This window comes from Manacus candei, unplaced genomic scaffold, assembly GCF_025592945.1.
Source record: "Manacus candei isolate 608988 ecotype Guabito, Panama unplaced genomic scaffold, ASM2559294v1 h1tg000041l, whole genome shotgun sequence".
Lineage (NCBI taxonomy): Eukaryota > Metazoa > Chordata > Aves > Passeriformes > Pipridae > Manacus > Manacus candei.
In genome coordinates this window covers 7,636,830-7,653,237 of record NW_026138089.1, presented here as the reverse complement: position 1 = coordinate 7,653,237, position 16,408 = coordinate 7,636,830, and the positions used below count along the sequence as shown (strand labels likewise).

At 38.3% G+C, this 16,408-nt stretch overlaps 1 protein-coding gene across 1 annotated transcript in view; it reads left to right on the top strand.

Annotated features, from left to right (window-relative positions):
- Positions 1-15,628, top strand: part of RAB9A (RAB9A, member RAS oncogene family) — a 394,770-nt gene extending 379,142 nt beyond the window's left edge. The window contains exon 3 of the transcript XR_007905820.1: positions 15,619-15,628. The gene's annotated coding sequence lies outside the window, so the exon portion shown is untranslated. The remainder of the gene's footprint in view (positions 1-15,618) is intronic.
- Positions 15,629-16,408: the final 780 nt, after the last annotated feature.

Below are 16,408 nucleotides of genomic sequence, written 5' to 3'. Positions count from 1 at the left end.
TGGAGGAAGTAGTGAGGTTTTGCAGTGTGGCAATAAAGTCAATTATTAGTAAATGTGTCCAGAACACATCTAGTCAAGCTCTGGGTCGAGTGCTGAAGGAATGATTCTTGCCTGTGATTTCTAATGTCTCTGCTCTCCATTCATCACATATCAGGACCACAGGCCACACAGCCACTATGGTGCCATGTCTGTAACAGGCTGTGTACATTTGGACCCCACCCCTCCCATTTCTGCTCTCAAGAGAGTATGGATAAAAGGCCCCTCTCAACAACTTGGAGGCTCTCTTTGCTGCTGGATGTTGTTGTGGGTGTACATCACAAGGAATATCTTTGCAAATGCAGTTTATTTTGAATATTTCAAATTTTAACAAGGTTTAAATGGACATCGTGTCTCAGTCGTGATGTCCTTTCTTTATTTAGAAAAAGTAAGCCTGAAATATTTATTTTGGTCTTTTCTTTTAAATTATTTTCTTCCAGTTTCCTTTCCCACTAGAAATAGACACTGTCTGCTCTCTTTTCCCCAGACGACTCTATGGATAACTGAAAAACTCACAAATTTTTATCATCAGAAGCACAAAAGCAGTGAGAAGTGAGAAAGAGGACATGGATTTTTTAGGCAGGTTACTTAAAACTCTTTCCCTTGTCTGTTTTTTTAACTCTTAATTTATTCAAGCACCTGCCAGACACTCAAGGCTTGAGAAAACTCCATAGACCAATTTATCAGTCCCCTAGCAAGGCATTAAAAACACTGAAGAAGGCAGCAGATTACAGCTCAGAAATAAGAAATGAATGGTAAACAATAATGTTTAGAGAAAGAAAAATCAAGTTTTGCCCTTCTTTATGCAAAAACAAGCTGTAAGAAAGCATGTGTTTTTGTGTTTCTATCCAACACTGAATGACATGAAGTAAGACACCTAAGGCCGGGAAGCTTGTTAAAAAATCTTTATATAAAATGAATCCTGATTTTAACAAAATAGTTATGATTAACACTGATGATCAGGAAGAGTGAAAGGTGTTTCCTCTGCAAAAGATACTGTAGTATATTCCAAGTGGCAACTCCTACATTTAATCAGAATTTCCAAAGGATCACCTAATAGAAAAATATTAACTAAGAAACAGGTTGCTGCAAAACTGAGTAGTATGATTTGACTTGCCAGATGTGGTTAAACTGTAATTTATGATCAGTGGCCTACATATCATGCTTAAATAGCTGCACCCTCTTTCAAATAATAAGTATTAGGGTCACCTTTCTTTCTCCTGTACTGAAAGGGGCTGTCTCTGTTTGGATGGCTGATTCCTGAGCCAAAACCAGGGAATATTCCTGATGCTAATGGAAGAGGGCAGAAGATAGCATGTGAGTCCAATTTTGAGGATAATGAGTCTGCTTTCCACTTTCCAGAGCTGCCAGGCTGTTTTCAGATAGAGCTGTAACAGCACATTTTCCTCATTCTCTGCCCTTTCTGGAGGTCATTTGACCTGGTATACGCTTGTCAAATGGTGCAGATTGCAAGAGTGCTGAGACACATCCAGGGTGTAGGAAAAGGTATCAGGTAGATTTTTCTCTCACAGTAGGTAATTTTACCAGAAGGATTGTTTGGGACTCCAGACAGAAAAGCAGATGATCATAAGAAGAGTCAGAGCAGAAGGCTGGATCTGAAATGGTGATGACTGTAGGTGATATCAGACAATCAGAAGGAGGAAGGCGCAGAATATTTTGAAGCTCAAATACTTACTCTCCATGAAGATTTTATAACAGGAATTTACAGAGATCGTTTTCTGGTAAAACTAAGTGTCAGGAGTGTCCTCTACATAGGTGGATACCTATTGTTGCATGTGCAACCTGCGTCTCAACATCTTTTGCTTCTCTCTGTGGCCCCTTTAGTCAGGTTTAAAAGTCAGAATAAATGGACCTATAATTTGATCTCCCATGAACACATGGCTTCTGCAGTGAACTGCTGCTAAGCTACAGGGAGGAGAGAAAAGAAAAATAAATAGAGAAGATTAAACATGGTTTGAGCCTTTTTCCTGTACCACAGTCTGTTTCAGGGAATGTTTATCATGTGCATTTTTGAGCTAAACTCTGCATTCATATTTAGCTTGTTGCCAGTCCATGTTCTGTCACAACTTAGTCCCCCATGTGGAAATCATGTCCTATTTTTATGCAGTTTACAGTGTCTCAATCTGAGATTAGTCTAGCAAACTGCCAGGTATGCATGGATGAAACGCTGTACTAGAATAACTTATGTGGAAAGCTAGAAATTCACATAACAGACTCCTGACACACAATTGTCTCCATGAATTACTTACCCTAAGGTATCCCAGCATTTGCTTGTGCAAAATAATTTGCTATACCTTTTATTCAGCTTAAACTAACTGGGCTGTTACAGTGTGTATCAGGGACTGTTGGTGAGAGAAAAACATGTAGGTAAGGGATTGTGATGATTGAAAACATTTATAAACAGAACATTTATGTTCAAAAGCCCTGTGTTAGGCAGGCAACTCTTCTTAATATTCAGGAAGCATTGATATCTCCCTCCTGGAGTTCCTTCTTAGACACAAAAAAGGACAAAATGTCAAAAATGAGGTACCAAACTCAGTGTGGTTTTATGAGGAGAGCCCTTGCTAACCAGGATATATCCTTGTGATCATCACTGTTAAAGACTGGATGCACACACATCTGACTGGTTCTGCATTCTTGCTTCATGGGGAAAGGTGTCTGTCTTCATGGGAGATGTGCTCTGTGACCTAGGAGTAGTTTCTAGCATTGCTAGAATCAGAGTGAAGGATAAAGGAGACATCTTATGTCTCTTGTCTTCATGGAGCAATACAGAGTGCTCTGGAAAATTATGCCAAAGTCATCTCTGTGACAACCATGCCTGTGTAAATGAACATCCCAGGGAGACTTTAGGTGTCGGTGATTTAATGCAGAACTAGAAATATGGGGAGCTGAGGAGAATCTTCATATCTGAAGTTCTTGCAGGTGGTGCTGAGCTCAATCTCTGGTAGAGTGAGGAATGATAGCAGCAAGCAGTTTGGATGAATTCTAAAGAATTTCAGTAAAAAAATAAAACATAGGAAATAGACCATTTTAGAAAGAGCTGCTGAAATTAGGTGTCTAACAAAGAGTCCACCTCCTCTCGTACTACATAGTTGTGCTCTGAAGGCAGTATAAATTTTCCTCCTTTGGCTAACAATTACTTATACTAAAACTGAGATAATATTACAGTTGTGTTTCTGAATCTCCCACCCATATCCTTGTTTAATATCACAGGTAGGGTTTCTGACAGTGTTTTCTCAAGAGACCAACTCTATTTCATGAAACAATTAAACTTAAATCTGTTTGGTGGCCTGAAAGTCCTCAACTATATTTCAGGCTTATAAACACAGTGGGAAGAAAATGATTCCTGGGAAATGAGAATAGAGTCCAGTTGGGGATAAATATCTTAAATTGTAATCTCAACCACAAATGCCATTTCAGGAGCAGAGTGCAGGCAGGAGAGGTCGTGATCCAGACTGACAAGGGATGAAATTGGCAGTGCTGGTTTACAGAATCTAGCACAAGCATGTTAAGCACAGCCACTGAAAGAAAAAAGGGACATGGGCTGAAGTGACAAAATCAGACAACAAAATCTGATTTGCTAAAAGAATCCATAAAAGGTAGAACTCTCTCTTAGGGAAAAAGATTACTAAGATGCAAAGTCCTGTGCTCAGTTACTCACACTGTAGTAAAACAGATAACAGCAAGGGATAAAATCAATAGTGATAAAATCAATAGTACATAAGAATTAACCAAAACAATTTCTAACAGAAGTAAGTAAAAGCCTTTCATTCTGATTGATATGAACTCTGTGGAATGTTTACGGGTTTGGATGCTGGTAACATTATAACTGTTTTAGGACGAGACTCCCTTCTGGACCCAGTGTCCCATTTTCTGTCACAGTAATATCAATGTAGAAAAGCAGTTGTGTAAGATGAGAGATATGTGTGATCACAGTGTGAGGCAAGTCTTATGGAAACTGTGCTAGCACATTTTTACAAGTGGATAACAAGGTACATGAATGTGTCTGAGATGTGGTTATGAGTGACCTGCTCAACAGGAGGATTTATTCTGAGAAAACAGGGTCAGTGCCCAACTACTGAGATGGTTAAATCACCCCTACAGAAGACCAGCTTGGCCTGGAAGTCTTTTTCTGACTCAAAAATGTGCTTGAGCACCGTTATACATTTTTGCTTGTACTGACTCCACTGACACTAAACTCCTAAGTTCTTCATCACCTTCAGGGTTTTATGCTTCTAAGCATTGCAACACAAGCCAGCTAAATTTGGAGTTGAACTATTTTTGAACATCAGCTTTTAGAAGATACTTTGTCAATGTCTTGCTAATTTGTGTTTTGCCTTTTGCAATGCTTTTTGAACAGAAAATTTTATAGCACATAGTGACGAGGTGACACTGTATAGATTTCTGTTCTCCTTTACACTGTGTCCTATACCTGGCTTTTTCTTGCTAGTAATGCCTTTTTGCTATCTCTGATAAATTCCCTACCAAGCTTTCTCCTTGCCCTAATTCAAAGGAACACCACATTTTCTGTTCTACATGGCCTGAAACTTAGTCTTCAGTGATAACTGTTTTTCCTCATATAGGTTCAGTGATCTGATTTGCCTGTTCAATGGAAAGGACAACTAGGTACAAATGAAGCAAAATTTTGCTCTTTGTTTTTGACACATTTTAACCCGTGCAAGGAACAGAAGAGTGAGGTAGGCTTGCTCTCACTGAAGGTCCACTGCTACAATTCTGATGCTCTTCAGCAGTGTGTGTGGAGAGAAGATGTCCCAGCAAGGGTAGCTCTGAAAGTCTCTTGCCAGTACAGTCCCTACATAGATGGGAAACACAGTGAGAGAGACAGGATCTGACTGCAAATCCTTCTGTGAATCTGTGAGGAGGTTTTTTTATTTGATATTTTTTGTTTATTGACTTCTTTTTCTTTTGAATATAAATGTTCCTACTAAAAATTCAATAAGGAAATGATGGCCAGGACTGGAATCATGCCAGTGGTAATACTTGTCTGGAAGGAGAAAAGACCAAGTACAATCTTGGACAGCGAAAACAAGAGGCCTTGGGCAGGGAGGAGAAGCCTAGTGAGGGGGACAAGCTACTAAAGATTTCTCAGATGGACCTATCAAGGACAGGCTGCATGTGTTTCTCCTCCTGTACCTCCTTTCCCAAACATGAGGCAAAGCACCGCCTTCCAGACACCCCTTGGTGCCTTCTGATGTGTTCTGTGTGTCATCTCTGAAGGGCAGTAGTACCCACAGATGGAGAGAGACATCCTTCTGTGCTTTCCTGGGGATGCTTGAGCAGACTGTGTTCTTCAGGGTGATTTGTTTTCATTCTAAATTACAAACAACAGCTTTAAGAGGTTACTCAAACAGTGGTTTATCCAGAGGAAATCATAGGTAGCTCGTGATCTGACGGTACTGTGGCTGATTCAAATGGATTTTGAACGCTCACATATGGCATTACTGAGCCTGGATTTTGTTGTTGAATGGAGTTTCATGTCAGTAGGCAGAGTGTTGAAAGTGTTTATTCATCACCACACATGGAAACAAGAATCTTTTAGCTACTCCCTTCCAGTTCATGGCATTTATTTAAGCATGGTGAGAAACACAACAAAGAGAAGAGGTTTATTTATTTGTTTTGCTCTGTTTAAAAATAGGCTTATGAGAGTGGTGGTCAGCTGACCTTGGCTGGCAACTGAATCCCCATCCAGTCCCTTGTTCACTCCTTTGTCAGGCGGGTAAGATGACCAGAAGGACAAAAGTGCAAACGACTGGTGGTTCAAGACCAAGACAGCTTAATAAATGAAGGAAAGCTGCGTGCACAAGCAAAGTGATTTGTTCTGTGTTTCCCAGTGGTATGCAGATGTCTATCCAGTTCCTGGAGAACAGGACCTCAGTGTACATAACGGTTACTTGGGAAGGCAGGCGACATAGCTTGAAACACCTATCACTTCCTCCTCAGTTCTCCAAAATTTATTGCTAAGCACAATGTCATGTAGTATGGGATATCCCTTCAATCAGTTCAGATCAGCTTTCCTGCCTGTGTCTTCCATCTCAAGGTGCTGGGTATCTGAAAAGCAATTGTTCTTGTTATTGAGGACTGAGGAAAAGAAGGCATGAAGTATCTCAGCATTTTCCTCACCGTTTGTCACCATGTTTTCCCTTTGCTTCTGATATAGGATGGAGGTCTCCTTAGCCCTCCTTTTGTTTCTAATGTGTTAATAGAAACATTTTTTATTGTCCTTTACAGCAGTAGCAAGATTAAGTTCTAGCTGGGATTTGTTCCTCCTCATTTTCTCACTGCATAATCTCACAACACCCTTGTAGTCCTCCTGAGTTGCCTGCACCTTCTTCCAAAGGTCATAAACTCTCTTTTTTTAATCTAGATTCTAGCTTTTTGTGAGGCTCATCCTCCACTGGTTGTAATGGTTCCTACTTCCTATAACATACAACTCAAATCATGACTTACAACAGTTTAAAGGTACGTTGAAGGGTAAGTTTTCTAGATATTTCACAGAGTAGAAATGTCTTGGCTCTGAGAGTACCACCAATTCTGACCATTCCTGGTCACCCAATTGGGTTCATCTGCCCTGCACAACCAATTTCAACCCCCAGGGTCCTCCCACCTTGCTCAGAGTAAGGCTGCCTCCCCCCACCTTTTTCTTAGCTTTTGTTTGTTTCCTGCTTTGTACATCCAAACTGAGTTTCTTGCCCAAGCACGGATCTTAGACATGAATCTTTCTAAACAACCACAACCAAAAATATTTCACAGTGAAATTATGATGTGTTTGCACTCACGAATACATTGACTAAAAGGTCATGTTTCAAGAAAGGGAAAGAAATGAACAGAACACAAACAGTCAGGAGCAGTTTGTAGGCAGAAATATGGAGTATATTTTATGTGTAATTGTGAAAGTGGTTGTTCTAATGGAATATGGTGTGTGGATATTAATAAAGGATGACCTCTAAGAAATAACTTACAATTACTTTCTCCAGTATCATTGGTTTTGATAAAATTAGGGGGTTTTTAACTTTATCTGTGTTCTAGACTGATTCTTACTGCCTTATTTAGGCTGAACATTTGCAACACATTAAAATATTCCTTCTGCTAAAGCCTGAGTCAATACTTGCACTCAGAAAATTCCCATTAGTACTAACATTTTAAGTATTCAGCATTTTGTTGCTGCAGTGAGTTTTCTCTGCCATGTTACATGTGCAGTTTTTCGTGCCTACTCTGTAAATTCACAGTGTGAATGGTCAGGCTATGTCAGGTCCAATCCCCAGTCAGAGATGAGTGTTGCTGTATTTTCTGACAACCCGACACCAGGAAGAAAAATGACCTTTCATTCATGTTTTTAAGCAGCTACCTTCAGACCATTTAGTATGAGGCACTTGACCTCATAACACGGGTACATAAGAGCTGGGTCAGGATTTTATTCCAGATTATTTTTTTTTTTGATACTGGTCATCAGAGTCTCTGGTTACTGAAAGTATTGTTGTACACACTCTACCTTTGTTGAAGAAATGCCTAAAATTCCAAGTCATCATTTCAGTTAACAGACAGGAAAGTCTAATATAAAATTGGCTTGTAAACTATATGTAAGCAGACTTTCTAAATGTTTTTTTCAAATGACAGATTGGCATATTGACAGGAAAACTGAGGGAGGTAACTATACTACTATAGGCAAATAATGTTTTTTTCCTCAGTCAAAGCTTAAGCAAGCATCATATCTTAGAGGAATTTAGAAAGTAATTAATGATCACATTTATTTCTCTGTGTACATTCCATTTCTCTTTTGAATGAACTACTAAAGAAGGAAGATATGCCAATCTCTTCCTACTGATGACAAACAAACCTGAAGCAGATGATGTAATAAAGCTGACAAAGCAGCATGAAGGAGGAAGAATGAGAGCTCTGATTCTGGCAGCTTGAAGCCAGGATATACTCAAAATTTTAAAGCTGACGTAATTTGACATCTCTGATGAAATCATAAGAATATGTATGCACATTCAGCAAAAAAATATAGCCATGAACTCTATCTGTCTTGACAGGCTGCCACTTGAATGAATGGATATTTGATTAATATTATCTTTATTCACAATGCTGCTTGGCATGAGCAAATGAATTTCAAAATATCGAACTAAATGCTTTCATAATTCACTATTGCAGGAAGGATACAGTGCAAATGTGATCTGGAAAATTAGTCCTACATTAAACACAGTCCATTACTATCCCAAAAGTTTGGCTTATTGGGGTATACAGGTAGACTTGTACATTACATTAATCACTAGAACACATATTTTATATAAATACAGCTCAAATGATTATTCATGTTAAAAAAATGTTTTACTGGTTTGCTGAGTAGGGTCTTTATCTGAAAAAATACTATTCTTTTTTTTGTGAACTCGAGGCTATCATTTACTATACTTTTATTTACCATTGATTACAATTCCTAAATAAATTAATTCTCTATTTAACAACTGAATCTAGAGCAAAGAGGATCCACCACAAAAGCTGTCCTATCAGCAACACATAATTTTGTGAAGATAAAGGTTCCAGGAGTAAATTCTGGGGCACTTATTTTACTGTGATTTCCTTGTACTACTAGCAATGTTTTTTTCCTGTTTCTAGGGATCTATTTAGAATATCAGGGAACCTTCAGTTACACTTTCACTCTCTTGTAATTTTTGTTCCATAATTCAAGCTGCTGATATTTGGCTTGGCTTCTCATGGAAGCTGGCAATGCTATTTCTGGTTGCAACCAGCATTATAAAATTTGAAATACTGCCCTTTTGGCTTAAAGGAAAGGAAGCCCCTCTTGGGTGTTTCTGTATTCTGTTGGGTACAGGCTGGTAGTCCTTTGGCACAGTTGCAGCTGTGTATTATTTGGAAAGAGCTGCTCTAAGACTTCTCAAGTCTGTACTAGAAATTCAGTCCCCAAAGGACTTAGAAATGGAGGATTTTTTTAATTCCTGGCCAAGAAACACTGATATAGGTGAAAGTATGAACCATTTGGTGAGAGGAACCAAAACTTGAGGATGATGTTCCTTCAAGAAAGCATTTTTATTATACGTTTGAGATTTTTAGCTTGCAAATCATGAGGCATTATTCAGTTTCTCTTGCATCAGTGCCTAGTACCATTTGAGATGCCCTGAGACACCTGAGACATTCATAAGGCTGCAGGAGATCTGTACCTTTTTTTTACGGAAAGTGATAGTCCAAGTGGAACTAGGGAGACTTAATTGGTACAAGATGTCCTATGTTTGGTAGAGTTCTGTCTACATCACAACCCTGTGGTTGCAAGGACAAGGCAGAAAGGAGAGAAGGGAGTTTCACATTATGTATTCTTAGAATGTATTTTGTAGGTTAGAGAAGATGTCCCACACTTCTACCACATCTGCTAACATGAAAACTCATGTTTTAGGTAGCATTTTATGAGTGTGCCTTTCAGCATACGACTTGTTCTTACCACATTTACTCTGAAAACTTGCTCCTTGTCCTACATGAGTTGTGCTCTAAGAGCATCAAGACGTGGATACTTTGGAAGTGAGCACTCATGTTAGCCTTAGAAACTGCAAGGTTTTCTTTTGCACTTCGAGAAGGGTTGCTCAGAGTGGAGATTGCTCTTAGAGAGGTTCCCTGAAAGCAAAAAAACTGTGCTACCAAGACTGAAGTGACTTAATGACCTTTATTAATACAATACATTCAATACATTTAAACATACTTTTCTTTACTCTTCCTTCTAATCCTCGCACTGAGAAAGAGTCAGAGGTAGACTGGTTATGCTGAGGCTCTCTATTTGATAGAACTAACAGAAGGAACTGTTCAGTACACAACAGTTCATGGTCAAAAAAGCTCTTGTTTTCTTATTTTTTTGATTATTATATTTCTATTGTGTTTTTATGTCATGTATAAGAAAATTCAAGGGCGTTTGTTTCAGTTTTTATTCTGAGAACAGAAAAAGTTGTTGCATTTTTTGTTTGCACATGTCCTAATTTTCCATCCCAATCTAGGACAAGGTGTTTTGGAAATTGCCTTAGTAGACTGCTCTGGGAACTGTTTCCAACTAATGAACACTATTAAGTAGCCAGATCTAGTTCAAGGATGATGACTTTGGTAATTCTGTGTAGAGGAACATGCTGGTTTTGCTTTGCAGTGTAATGAGTCTGTGCATGATGCACACCTGCTTTATTTTAAATGTAAGCCATATGCTTGGGCTGTGAAAACCAAACATCTGTCATAGAATTGCTAAAATATGTACCTTAAAGTATGCTTCTGATCTGCTGCTTAAGAGAAATAAACATAAAGGCATATTGATATTTTCACACTGAATTTATGGTTTTTCTTATTTAATTCATAGCTCTTCTCAAGAACTGTACTTTTGACATGGATAAGTCACTCGATCTAAAAATGACTTTTATACTTCTGAATTATCTTTCCCATATCAACCAGACAGTTTGCTTCTCTCCTAGAATGAGTAGATCTCAAGAATTTCTCTGCTAAATAGTACTGGGATTCAGTCTTCTTGACCATTGCTTAATGAGGTTTACCCTTGAAAGATTTAAGATCAGTTTCTAGCAGAGTAAGAGTCACTGATTGATGGAATGGCAATTTAAAACTCCCCACATATTTTGAAACTGCCATAAATTTCCTTTTTGCAAAGGTATTTGCAAGAAAACTACTAAAATATACCAATAGATTAGATGAATGTGAAGGTCAGGCTGATTTTTCTGCTGTAGCAAAAAGCTTAATGTCTCAAGTGGTGATAGCTTTTACTAATGAGAGGAGCTATTGTCCCTGGTCTTTCAGAAAAGTGTATTAAGCTTGTTGAAACTTTTTACTTTATCTCTCCTGATTAGTGTGACTAGAAAATACAATTAATACATTTTATAATTAAATTGTTTAGTTACTTCATGGAAAACTCAGCTGTACTACTTCAGTTTGTATTAAAATCAGCAACACACCGAAAGAACTTGACAGTATTCTCATCATTGTTTTAAAACAACAAACTTGAAAAACAAAACTAAAACATGCATGATGGCTTTTTGTCACTGAGCAGCCTTTAGCCAATAACTGATTGCTTACACAGGGTAAGAACAAGAGGGGAAAGCTTGCTCCCTTAAGACCTTAAAAGTGAGGGGCCCATATTTTCATGCCTTTCCTATAAAACATTGTAATCTCCAGTTGCAAGCGTAGTCTCCAGTTATAGGAGTACTTAAAGACATGGTTGTTAAAAACAGCAGTGATTTCTTCTCAAGCTCAGAGATGTATTTCATGGGAAGAATTAGTTTTAAACATCATCTGCTTCCTGAATAGAGGTTGGATAGCAGCATAAGATAATGTTAATTCAGTTTCTTCTCTTATATTCTCTGCTTGAGTTTGTGTGGTGTTTTTTTTTCTTTTTTTGGGTGGAAGGGAGAAGAGGGGAAATGAAGAGAAGAGTAGATGCCTTTAAATAAGGTTGTGAAAAATAACCATGACATTACAATGAAATATTCATCTTGTTCAGTAGACAACTCTATGGAACTATTAGAAAATGGAGACTGTTAAAGCAGAAGTATTTCACAGGGATTTCATTAAGAATGTAGGAAAATAAATTTGCTTAAACTTCATTTCCAATTAAAAAGAGTATACACTTTTGTATGCTGTATGTTAATAGCAAATTTGAAATACACACCACATTAACATAATTATATATTTAAAATATGGTATCATTCAAGTGTTTCAACTTTAAAAAAATTGATACTTTGGGCTGAAGGCATTTTGAGTTTCATTCTGTGGAAAACTTTTATTTTTGCAAGATTTGTTTCAGGAGATAATAAACAGCTCTAATGTAAATAAAGTTCTGTAGCAGACTGGGTTGCTACCTAGAATAAGAAATATTCTATAATGTTCCAGTTCTAATCTGTTTGTTTTCATATACTTGGCAATCTTCAAGAAAGGCATAAGCCAGCACTGGGAAAACTTGAGAAGCCAGTGTTTTTTCCTAGTACAATACTTTAAGGTTAAAAAGAGAGAGACAGAAACTGAAACAGAACTCAAAACCAAGTTGTTCATTTTTCTCTCTTAATACCTTAGTGCATAAACTAAAGCATGGTTTTGTTTTGTCTTATCCATTTGTCAAGGAAAGAGAAAAGTTTAAGTTTGTGCCTCTCTTTTTGAAAAAGCAGCTAGCAACTGGTACATGAGGGAGTAACCTTTTCATCTAAACAGCTTTTCAGTGCTTATGTATGTTTGCAGAAAATAACATTTTTTCCCTAGCATCTGTCTGCAACGCCATCTGCTACTATGCTTCAGGCAGCTTTGATTGTGTAAACTTAGCTTTCCAGTTTGCCAAATGTAGTGGCTTTGAAAATATATCCCCATTCATCCCCTGCTAAGACATTTGGTGCCTTCAGCAGACCCAGTGCAGAATGTACCAACCTCGTCTACAGTGAAAACATTTTTTGTTTCCTCACTTCTGCTTGTGCCTTCTCATGTGCCACAGCCACCAAGTCGAGCCGTAGGGACAGATAACAGCATTTTGTCTGTCACTAAATACACATCTATAGTAATTTTTAATTCCATTATTGAGTCAACACCTGCATTCAGAGTTTTTTAGTATCTTTTAACACTATTTTCTCACAGCTACTGAAAGACAAGTTAGTGCCATAATAATGAGTGACATTCATGGGGTGTTGTGGGACAAATTCTTCAAATTTTTTTTGCTGTCCCTTCTATTTGAACAACTCCCACACTAGAACACCCATCTTAGAAGTCTTGTCATGGCTTTTGTCAACATGAGCTTCCTGCATTTTATTATATGATTGTAACAATGTGAAATAGCCAAGAAGAGAAGATCCTTAGAGACCAATCCAGAGAAGTGGGGCAAGGTCAGCCATGTCAATATTACGTTGCTAAAGACTTTTGGGGATTCATGGAGGCAAAATTTGAAGAGACAGGTGGTGTTGTCTTTTTCGCAGATGAATGTGCAGAAACATCCAGTCTTTTGAACACAATAGCCCTTATTGAGCTCTGAAGGGGGAACAGCACCACACTTCAAGCTAAGAGTAAACTGGGAACAATTGAGTTTAAATTAATTATGTTAAAACCACATAAAATTGAGAGAAAAGGATGATTGGCACCTTTAGAGCAGAGAGAGATGTGATTTTGAGTATCCATTAGACTGATGAACTGAGTTTCCAGTTTGATCCTTTGGGTCTCAATTGTCCATCATCCTTGAGATTCAGGACTGAACCATCCTGGAGGTGGGCCGGTTGCTTTGAGAAGAACCTTCTCCCACTAATAGCTGTGTGATTCTGCCCTTCATTGACCATGAGTTCAACCTTGTGAGAGCAACATCTACTACAAGGACTGTGAAAGATGTGTTAGACCAAAGAGGGAGTGTGAAGTATCCCACCTAGCTTTCTTGAGATGTCTTATGCTGTGATCAATACTGATCTCCATTTGAGTCCCTGTGTTCTGGCTGAAGAGGATCACAGACCCTGAGAGAGACAGATTCTATTTTGTCCTGCCTATAAACTTCTCTCAGAGGAATTGTATACCTCTGAGGAATCTATATAAGGAGCTTGCTCATCCTTCTGGGACCAGGATACATGAATGAATTAGTCTGAGACTGTATCAGCAGGACCAGGTTTCACCTGAAGTCCTTGCAAATGAGCACAGAGTTTTTAACCTGGATAGAAAGAACCTGCACGTGAGCTTTCTTTGCAAAGGAGATGCACTCCTACTGCAAAAACTAGCAAGGTATCTTTCTATCTTTCTGCCTTCATAGCCAATGTGGAGGACATGAGTGTCTTGTCTTTACTCACAGCATGAATCAAGTCTGTGGCTAGACTGTGGTAGGTATTATGCAAGTACATGGGTAGTATTTGCAGTGCAAGAGCTTCTCAAGAATGATGTGAATCACAATACAGATTTTTATGGCAAACACAATGTGTTCAAGACTTTCTTCTGCTTCATCATTTAAATAAAAAAAGAATTTAATATATTCCAATGTCAAAGAAGGCCTGATTATACATTCTTAGTCGCTACTATGAATAATGGGGGAGAAAATGCAGAAGTGAACAAAGCTGTAGGAGCTGGTGGAATCAATGCATAGATCAGAAGGTAGAAAAGCTCATTAGGTTCTGGTGAGTGAACATGATATTAAATGCAGATGGTTTAAATTGCATTAAAGAACCAAATTTCACTTTTTGAGACCAAAGCAAAATAAATAAATGTATATTAATGTAAAATGGATTATCTATTGGAAGTCTGTAATATGTTTTATGGAAAAGGTAAGTTATCAGAAATTTTCCAATTGAAAGTGATTGTAAGATAAAGTGTCAAAAATAAACAACATTAGAATTCTTGTTAGCACCAGGAGGTAAGGAAGCTGAGGTTGATATTTCCTCAAACCAGTTGCTCTTAGGACATATGGACCTGGGTGTCTTGGGGCATGACTGTACAGACAGAGGAAAAGGCACAAGCAGTTCTCATCAAATGAAGCTAGATGTGTTCTTCAGAAGTGACTGTACAGTCTGAGACAGTTGAGTGAAAGGAATGGTAATTTCACATAGCTGAAGAATTAAATTCCTTTTGAATGTGATGACAGTACTATTACTCTAAATAGTGACAGGTGCACGTAACATGATGCTTTTCAGCCTGGAGGATCATAATGTTGATCCTATACTGAGATGGTAAAATGAAGAAGTGTAAAGTAACCATGTGTTAATGATCTCATTTTAGTAAGTCATCCAATTGTCTGGTAAACAACTACAGCTGGTAGAGTTTTACAGTAGCCTGCAGAAGTCATGTAGAAGTACTCAGTGCCTTTAAGGTTCTGTGGAGAAAGGAGGTGACCCCACATATGCAGAATATTAGTAACATGTCTTTTATTGAGTATGCAAAACAGGACAAAAACTACCCATGTCCATATACATGCATGAGGAGTATAATGGAGGCTACAGTTTATGGCAGAGAAGACAAGGTGACAGTAATAAATTTCCTGGAACAAAATGCCTGGGTACTTAGTAGAGAACACAAGTGCACACTTGGATTTACAATAATAATAGCTGCTAAAGGGAGAGGTGAGAGACCTTAGCTGGGATGGAGGACACTGGTCCAGCTCAGTTTGGCTCTAAGTGTGCAGAAAATTGCTGGAGCTGTGGAGCAATACTTGGCTTTGTTGCTAGACAAGCAGAAGCACGGGAGGACTTACAGGACTAAGTAAGGTTGTAATAGCTCTAGTACCTCCATGGAAACCAGCCTGATGGAAACTCCAGTTTCTCTGAGAGTTGTGCTTAGCATCTGCACACTTAATTCACTGAATAAATAGCCTTCTTGTGGTTTTGTCTGTTTGTTTACTTTTTTTTTTTTTAAGAAAACTTAGCTTCTAGGGTTAAAATAACCTAGGTACAGAAAGAAGCAGTTCAGGGGTTCTCTGTGATTCCAGAAAATGATAGCATGTTTCCTTGGAGTCCTTCACATGGGATTGGGGCAGTGGTGGGATGGGTGGAGATGGTGGTATCTAAATTTTTTTTTCCCATCGTGATTGAAGATTCTGAATGAAAATGAAAGATAAAATAACCAGGGATACAGTCAGCCCAGAAAAACAGAATGAAACTGTACAGTAAAGAGGTTGGATTTTGCATTATTGAGGAAATAAGGAATGCTCCTGTCTGAAAGCAGCTAAGCAACACTTTCCTATGCAAAAGAATAACTATCCTCATCTGGTTATGAACCCAATGGATTATTCTCTTCAAACATTAAATGCATGAGGAAAATAGGGAGGAAAAACCTAGGAGCATGGATATTTCAGATCAAAGCCACCATTCACACATCATCACTGGGATAATCCACCTTCTTCTTGATCTTGTCAGACTACCACAAAGCATTGTGAATTATGCTGGAAATGGAAACAGTAGATGGTGCCATGCATGGTGCTAGCAGTCCTTCTATGATGGAGGTGAGCTAGACTTTAATTCTCATTCCTAAAGGACTTTTTTCTTTCATCTCAGTTACAAATATGGAGCTTTTGAATGGTAAAGGCAAGAAATTTTCTTCTCAAAGTTACTAGTTTCTTTCTTCTGCACTCAGACTGCCTCTATTCCTATGTTCTCTTCCTCATAATGACAATTTAGAAGTGAGAGGGTCAGTAGATGTAATCTTTTTGGACGTCAGCAAAGCTTTTGATACTGTCTCTCACAGTATCCTTCAGGACAAAATGTCCAGCACACAGCTGAATAACCATGTTCTGTGATGGGTGAGCAACTGGCTCACAGATTGGGCACAAAGAGTTATAATGAATGAGGTGACATCAGACAGGAGACTTGTCACTAGTGGGACTCCACAGGGCTCCATCTTGGGC